The sequence below is a fragment of the Oreochromis aureus genome, linkage group 14 (assembly GCF_013358895.1).
Source record: "Oreochromis aureus strain Israel breed Guangdong linkage group 14, ZZ_aureus, whole genome shotgun sequence".
Classification (NCBI taxonomy): domain Eukaryota; kingdom Metazoa; phylum Chordata; class Actinopteri; order Cichliformes; family Cichlidae; genus Oreochromis; species Oreochromis aureus.
In genome coordinates, this window is record NC_052955.1 from 33,055,754 (window position 1) to 33,064,636 (window position 8,883).

The 8,883-nt window shown below is 38.5% G+C and overlaps 1 pseudogene; it reads left to right on the forward strand.

The window, feature by feature from the left end:
• Positions 1-993: 993 nt before the first annotated feature.
• On the forward strand, positions 994-3,204 carry LOC116321659 (annotated as a pseudogene).
• The last annotated feature ends 5,679 nt before the right edge of the window (positions 3,205-8,883 follow it).

Genomic DNA, 8,883 nt, shown 5'->3' on the forward strand with positions numbered 1-8,883 from the left:
GATGCAATATTTAAGTAAGTTTATTGAATAAAATATACATGTCCTTTAATTTTTGAGTAATATTACAATAAATCTTGATGATATTTGGCACAGAGGTACAGTAGGTGTCCCAGAGAAGGAATGTGTTGAAAGTTGGACATCAACTACTGAGGATGATTCTTAATGAATTTTTGAAAATGACATAATTCTATTGTATTGACTGTATTGCATTGAATACAAGTTTGCGTTAATATCTGAGGAATACTACAGTAAATCTGGCTGAAACTTGGCACAGAGGTACAGTAGGTGTCCCAGAGTAAGAATGTGTTGAAAGTTGGACATCAACTATTGAGGATGATTTTTAATGAATTTTTGAAATTTACATAATTGTTGTGTATTGGCTGTTGTGAATTGAATATAAATCTCCTTTAAGATCTGAAGAATTTTACAGTAAATCTTGATGAAACTTGGCACAGAGGTACAGTAGGTGTCCCAGAGGAGGGATGTGTTGAAAGTGGGACCTCAACTACTAAGGATGATTTTTAATGAATTTTTGAATATGCAACCAGACTGTCACTTTGGTGTTATTGGGCTGTTCCATTGCAATTTGTGTGCGCGCGTGCACGTGCGCGCGGCTCTAGGCTTTCAATCGGGACATGAAGCGAAAAGGTGCTACCGTAAAGACTGGTGTAAAAGCGCAACGAAATTTATGCGGCGGATAAGAAGCGGCTGGCTTGACCGCGGCTCACAAATGACGGCTCACTAATGACGGCTCACTTGACCGCGGTGCACGGTGCGCGCCAGCGACTGAGTGAAGTGCAGTGAAATTGGGAAAAAGAAACCTATTAGTACTAGCTAGTGCAACCAGAGGGGCACGTAAAGGACCCATTTGTAAGTGAAATGTTAGTATACCAGATCAGGAAGCTATAGCAGCTACGAGATAAACTCTGACTCACACTGGCACTTGAACGCAGAAGCTGGCAGTGTTAAATTTACCTCAAAACCTACGTGGGCATGCCGACGTCATCTGTGCGTATCAGGTGATTCGTCCACACGTATGTAAGGTTTTGTGAGCGCGCGAGAGAGATTTTTCGTGTAGTCTTAAACATTTGTACGCACAGAAAGGTTTTTGATAGTCAAAATGATCGGATTCTTGAAGCTGAACTTAATAAATTGTGCGTAAATGATCAGTATCTATTCAGGTTTGGATGTACACGTTTGTAAAATAGTTTTACGCATGGTCAGATATATTTGTGGATTGAAGCACGCGCGTGAGTCCTCAAAAGTTAGACACATATCATTGCACACGTTTGTAAAGCTTAGTTTACGCTTTTGAGACATATTTCTCTGCATATTTCGGAGTCCTGTGCATCATTGGATCCGCATATCAATGGGTGCAGGTTTTCTCAAACATGAACTACAGGAAGTCCAAACAGCGCTCTTTCCTGACTGACATTCTGTAGAGCTGCATGAATTTTACAGTAACTTCTTACAGCCCTGATATTGAAATCAGAAAGTGAGAACACTATTATTTAATATGCTGTTATTTTGCATCACAAAATATCTCAACTATCTTTTGCAAATCTATATATTTTCGACCCGGAGCTCATGCTGTTTTATTGCCGCCTGTCGAGAAGAGGACAGTACACTGAAATGGACTGAAGTCATAATTTCATGCAAAAAGTTTTCATGATTATTCTTTTTATTTTAAAATTATTACTCCACTGCTACGTTTTATTGATTTGAAAGTGGGCTGTTTGTTATTTGATGAATTTTCCACAAGGTGTGAACTCAAATAGACCTGTGGTTGGAGAGGCTAAAATGGCTTTTTGGATGTTAAAGGTTGCCGTCCCCTACATTAGACATAGCCGTATTGCGTTAACAATTTGTGTAAAAATCCTACAATGTCACCTCCAAAAAGTTTGGACACTGTCCCAAATGTCAATATGACATGTAAAATATTTACAGTGAGAAAGGTTGAATTTGATTGCAGCAATATATCTTAGGAGACAGAGGCAACAAAAGCTAGAAAGCAGAAATAGTGAGAGCAATATTTTGCAGCTTAATGGGTTAATGGGCAACAGATCAGTAACATGAGTTGGTATAAAAGCAGCATCTTAGAGATGCAATAGTTTCTCCGTAGTAAAGAGAGCCGCATGATGAAAGTGGCTCTGCCATCCAAGATCACCATACCTTCAAAGCACAAATGTAGAGGAAGAGCTTATGAGATGAGATGAGGTTGAGTTTCCTGTAGTCAGACTGGTAACAGTCACAAACTAGTCACGCCACACTCACAAAGAAAAACCACACAAAGAGGAACCTTTGCTGCTCGGCTTCAGTTCTTTAAAAAGGACGTGCAAACATTTCTTTTCTCATCATGAACACATCAAATATCATCAAAAAGATCACCGGGTTTATGCTGGGGTCTTTGGCTGCATTATGGTGTTAGGTCTGCCACTCAATGCAGTCTCACTGTGGATTCTTCTTCGTCGCCACAGCCTCAGATCACCCAACGCTGTCTTCATGGTCAACCTGGCATTCTCAGACCTGCTAGTCATCATCTCTTTGCCCATGAGGATCTACCATCATGCAACAGGCACCCCACTGGGAATTATCACATGCCTCTTCAGCGTACTAATCTTTCGCAACAACCTCCGCTCCAGCGCCTCCTTCATCACCTTCATAAGCGTGGACCGACTGCTGGCTGTGGTTTATCCTCTGAGGTCTCGCCATCTTCGGACCTCGTGCAATGCCTGGAAAGGAGCAGCACTCATCTGGGGTTTTTTGCTGCTGGTAAATATCCCAGAGGGCATAGGATTTTTAAAACACTTACAGAACCACACAGAACACAGTTGTTTTGAATCTCATTATTATAAAAGTGTAACACGATCAGCAATTATTTACCTTCAGATTGTGTTGCTGGTCACAATGCTAGCAGTCAACATTGTGTGCACCATTAAGGTTTGCTGGACTCTACACAACCATCTCAGTGACTCTGCAAAGGTCAATAACAAGGTGAATGTAATGCTGATTTTTGCCATCAACTTGGTTATGTTCTGCACATGTTTTCTGCCCATGCCACTACACAAAGTTACAAAAAGCAGTATCACTATAACTCCACTGGCATGTCTGACTGTTTTGAGCTGCTGTCTGGATCCTCTGATGTATTATTTTTCTTTTGACTCCTTCTGGAAGAAAAAATAGGACATGGAAAGAGAACTATAGATTAGTGACCTGGTAGAGTTGCTATCAGATGTCCCATGATACATGCCTGGTTTTTTTTTTTCACAAAGTAGCTCGTTTGTGCACAAGATTCTTAATTAGTTCAACCACATGCACAGTTTTCAGCAGTTAACCATCAATATTCATTTCTTCAGTGACATTTGCGTCAAAGACAGAAAGTGAAACAGCAAAAGCCTTGGCTTGGCTTAGTGGTTTCATGTTTTATTTTCTACTGCAACATGAAAGCCTCAACCACAGAAAGACCGGTGGCTCATCTGCTTTACTAGAAATTGTGAAAAAAGGCAGCTGCAACACTTTGAGTTTATGCAACTAAGATATTATTTTTGTCAAGTTCAGTCAATATCCCCAGTTTGTCAGATTTAACAATCTGACATGAGAAGATGTATTCAGACGCACTGAAGTGTTTTTCTTCTAAAGCCTTCTCCTGAAGTATTTCTCATGCAGTTGAGAAAAACAGTGTAGAGAAAAAATCAAATAATTCATTAAATCTACTTTATATTTGTTCACTTGACAACTGAGGAAGTAGCCTGTCTAAATCTGTTAGAGACTTAAAAAAAAAAAAAAAGCTATTATCAGACTTCTGGAAGTCACTGCTTGTTGAACTAAATGCTGTCAGGACAGGAAACAAACCACCTTTTAACAAACAGATAAGAAAAACAGAAGAAAAATTGTGTTTTTTAGTCTTTTTAGTTTAGCTGCTTTGTTTTTGTGATAAGTTGTCTCCTTGTTGTACATTTTTCAGTTGCATGAAAGACAGGTCAGTAATGTGGTATAAAAAGAGCATCTTGGAGAGGAAGAGTTTCATCAGTCTATAAAAACTGCATCTCCAAATTGTGAAAAAAAAATCAGAATAACATCCCTCAATTTAAAATTGTAAAGGCTTTGAATATCCCATAATCTACAATACATAAAATCATCAATGCATTATGAGAATGTGGAGAAATCTCTGTGCGCAAGGGACAAAGCCCTGTGATTTTCACGCCTTAATAGAGCACTGCATTAAAAGCAAGTATCCATTCTTATAATTTGCTTGTTCTCATGTTATTGTGTTTTTACACACCTGCTTGTGAAGCTCGCACACAAGAATTTCACTTGCATGTACTGTACCAGTGTACCTGCACATGTGATGTGACAATAAAAGTGATTTGATTTGATTTGAAGTATGCCTGTGTCGTGGAAATCACCGCATGGGCTCAGGAACACTTGCAGAAATTGCTGTATGTGAAAATAATTTACTGTGCCAACCACAAATCCAAGTTAAAGAAAAAGAAGCCCATGGTCCAGAAATACCACCCTCTTTTCTGGGCAAAATGAAACACTGTTTTGTGGTCAGATCAATTCTCTGGATTAAAAAAGAGACGGGCCTTCGAAAGCTTACATTTCTGAATTGGCAACTTGCACATCTGGAAAGGCACCATCAATGCTGAAAGTTATATACAGATTTTAGAGCAACATATGCTCCCATGTTGATGACATTTTTTCAGGGCATGTGTTGCATAAGACAGTGATAAACGACATACTGGCTCTATTACAGCAGGGTGGCTTCATAGTAGAAGAGTCTTTTTTTTTAGATCAGTTGCTGCCATCAAATTCAAAATGAGCTAATATTTGTCTTAAAAAGGTACATCTCAGTTTAAAAACTTGGTATGTTTCCCATGTTCTTTTGTGAATTGTTTATGAGTTTATGAGCTTTTCATTTTGTAAAAGTATTATCATGATTATTATTATGATTATTATCATGATTATTGAGGGAGGGGCTCCCAACTTCTATGGAATTAGGGTTGTATTTCATCTGCCTGGAACACACTGGCTTCCACAAAAAGCCTCTCTAACCTTATGGCTGCTTTAGTCCAATATACAAAATGTTTAATTCTGCTTAATATTAGGGTTGCTAAGGCTTCAGTTGAAACTTCTATCAATACAAATGATTGCTCAAAATAAATTTTAGTTGCAGCACTGTGACAGACTAGTGACCTGTCCAAGGTATACCCTGCCTCTCACCCTATGGTAGCTAGAATAGGCTCCAACACCCCTTCAACCCTGAATTGGATAAATAGAAGTGGATTGATGGAGATTTTAGTTGTCACTATATCAGCCCACCTTATGGCACATCACTTTTCTCCTTTTCCTTTTGTTTTGATTCTCTGATTTTGCTTTGATTTATTTTATCCATGTACAGTGAAAATTATTTCATTTAGTTAGGTTAAATCTCCAGTAGTTAAGTTTCTATTGGTACAGTTGTACAAATGTTAGTTTGTGTATGTCACAGTAATGTTGGACTAATATATGTCAAAGTGTATAAAGATTTTAAATAAAACAAATATTTGTTGTTTATACAGATGCTTTTTTGTTTTGTTTGTTTTCTTTTGTGTAACAGCAAAATGTACATTAATTAACTGTCCTGTAGCTGTTGTGGTGTCTCCTGGAGGAAAAGATTATAAAAGGATGAAGAATTCTTTTTCTACTGTTAAGGCTGAAGATTCATAACAACTTCCAGAAATACCAGTAAAGTTCACCACTGTTTGACTGGTGTTTGCTATACATCGTGCATTATGCAGTTTTCTGTGATGTCAGAGTTTATAAAAATGGTGGCATGGAACAATTTAGGTTTATATTTTAATTTTGTGCTCAATACATTTGCTATTTAACTTGGTTGGCCTAATATTTAATCAAGAGGTATAAGTAAAATCAATCTCCTCATTTCTCTTTTGGCAAATAAAAAAGCGTATACATAAGAATAACTCTGACAGATGGGTGTGTGTATGCATGTAAAGTACCACATGAATGAACAATGTTGAGGATGGATTAAGAATAATTAAGAATTCAACAGAAAAGCTGGTTTAAAATTGACTTATCACAATATTTTGTAAATATTTTTGCAAACATTACATACAGCACTGTTCGACGCTCATCTCATCTGTATGTTTTAAGTGCTTTCATAAGACTCAGGCTTTTGTTTTATTTGTGAGAGCCTCACTAGTGGAGCCAACAACTCAAGGCCTAATTAAGTCCCACCAGATGGAAGGGTGTTGGTGTAAGCCTACAACAGACTGTAAGACGACTGATTATCTCATCTGCAGATTTGAAATGATCCAAAGGTTATCACTGAAAATGCTATTAGACACTGAAGATTGGCTGAATTTCCTAGACTGGCCATTACATTTTACTGTTGTTAATGTTCCCTATTGTACACGCAAGTTGATTGTGTTATATTGTCCACCTGGGCCTTACACAGAGTTTCTCTCTGATTTCTCAGACTTTTTATCTTATTTAGTGCTCAGCTCAGATAAAATAATTATTGTGGGTGATTTTAACATCCATGTAGATGCTAAAAATGACAGCCTCAACATGGCATTTAATCTGTTATTAGACTCAATTGGCTTCTCTCAAAATGTAAAAGAACCCACCCACCACTTTAATCACACTCTAGATCTTGTTTTAACATATGGCATAGAAACTGAACATTTAACAGTGTTTCCTGAAAACCCTCTCCTGTCTGATCATTTCCTGATAACATTTACATTTACTATAATTGATTACACAGCAGTGGAGAGTAGACTTTATCACAGCAGATGTCTTTCTGGAAGCGCTGTAACTAAGTTTAAGAATATAATCCACCCACTGTTATCATCTTCAATGGCCTGTACCAACATAGAGCAGAGCAGCTATCTGAACGCTATGCCGACAGAGGTCGATTATCTAGTTAATAATTTTACGTACGACTCTGGATACTGTATCTCCGGCGAAAACCAAGGTCTCAAATCCGAAGTACCTGACTCCGTGGTATAATTCTCAAACACGTAGCCTAAAGCAGATGACTCGTAAGCTGGAGAGGAAATGGCGTGTCACAAATTTAGAGGATCATCAGCCTGGAGAAATAGTTTGCTGATTTATAAGAAAGCCCTCCGCAAAGCCAGAACATCTTACTATTCGTCACTGATTGAAGGAAATAAGAACAACCCCAGGTTTCTCTTCAGCACTGTAGCCAGGCTGACAAAAAGTCAGAGCTCTACTGAGCCAACAATCCCTTTAACGTTAACTAGTAATGACTTCATGAACTTCTTCACAAATAAAATTCTTATCATTAGAGAAAAAATTACCAATAATCATCCCACAGATGTAACATTATCTACAGCTACTCTTAGTACCACTGATGTTCATTTAGACTCTTTTTCTCCAATTGATCTTTCTGAGTTAACTTCAAATAATTACTTCCTCCAAACCATCAACGTGTCTTTTAGACCCCATTCCTACAAAACTGCTCAAAGAAGTCCTGTCATTAATTAATGCTTCAATCTTAAATATGATCAACCTATCTCTAATAATCGGCTATGTACCACAGGCCTTCAAGGTGGCTGTAGTTAAACCTTTACTCAAAAAGCCATCTCTAGACCCAGCTGTCTTAGCTAATTATAGGCCAATCTCCAAACTTCCTTTCACATCAAAAATCCTTGAAAGAGTAGTTGTCAAACCGCTAACAGATCATCTGCAGAGGAATGGCTTATTTGAAGAGTTTCAGTCAGGTTTCAGAGCTCATCACAGCACAGAAACAGCTTTAGTGAAGGTTACAAATGATCTTCTTATGGCCTCTGACAGTGGACTCATCTCTGTGCTTGTCCTGCTAGACCTTAGTGCAGCGTTCGATACTGTTGACCATAATATCCTATTAGAGCGATTAGAACATGCTGTAGGTATTACAGGTACTGCACTGCAGTGGTTTGTATCATATCTATCTAATAGACTCCAATTTGTACATGTAAATGGAGAGTCCTCTTCAGACACTAAGGTCAATTATGGTGTTCCACAGGGTTCAGTGCTAGGACCAATTCTATTTACATTATACATGCTTCCCCTAGGCAGCATCATTAGAAGACATAGCATAAATTTTCACTGCTATGCTGATGACACCCAGCTCTATCTGTCCATGAAGCCAGATAGCACACACCAATTAGTTAAACTGCAGGAATGTCTTAAAGACATAAAGACCTGGATGGCCGCTAACTTTCTGCTTCTTAACTCAGATAAAACTGAGGTTATTGTACTCGGCCCTGAAAATCTTAGAAATATGGTATCTAACCAGATTCTTACTCTTGGATTACTTGGATGGCATTACCTTGGCCTCCAGTAACGCTGTGAGGAACCTTGGAGTCATTATTGACCAAGACATGTCCTTCAACGCACATATTAAACAAATATGTAAGACTGCTTTCTTCCATTTGCGCAACATCTCTAAAATTAGAAATATCCTGTCTCAGAGTGATGCTGAAAAACTAGTTCATGCATTTATTACTTCTAGGCTGGACTACTGTAATTCATTATTATCAGGATGTCCTAAAAACTCGCTGAAAAGCCTTCAGTTAATCCAAAATGCTGCAGCTAGAGTACTGACAGGGACTAGAAAGAGAGAGCATATTTCTCCTGCTTCGGCTTCCCTTCATTGGCTTTCTGCTGAAGATTGTATTGAAAGTAGTCATAAGGGATGACTCTTCACTTAGCTTGATGGCCCAATAGCCGGAACGTGCGTTGAGGATGCTGAAAAATTTTGCACCTGTAAGCTTGTGTGTCACATCCTCAAGAGTGGGGAGTGGATAGTGTGGTCTCATTATGGCTTTGTTTAGAGGTCTTGGGTCCAGGCACAGCCGGAGTTTGGGTCTTTTCGGG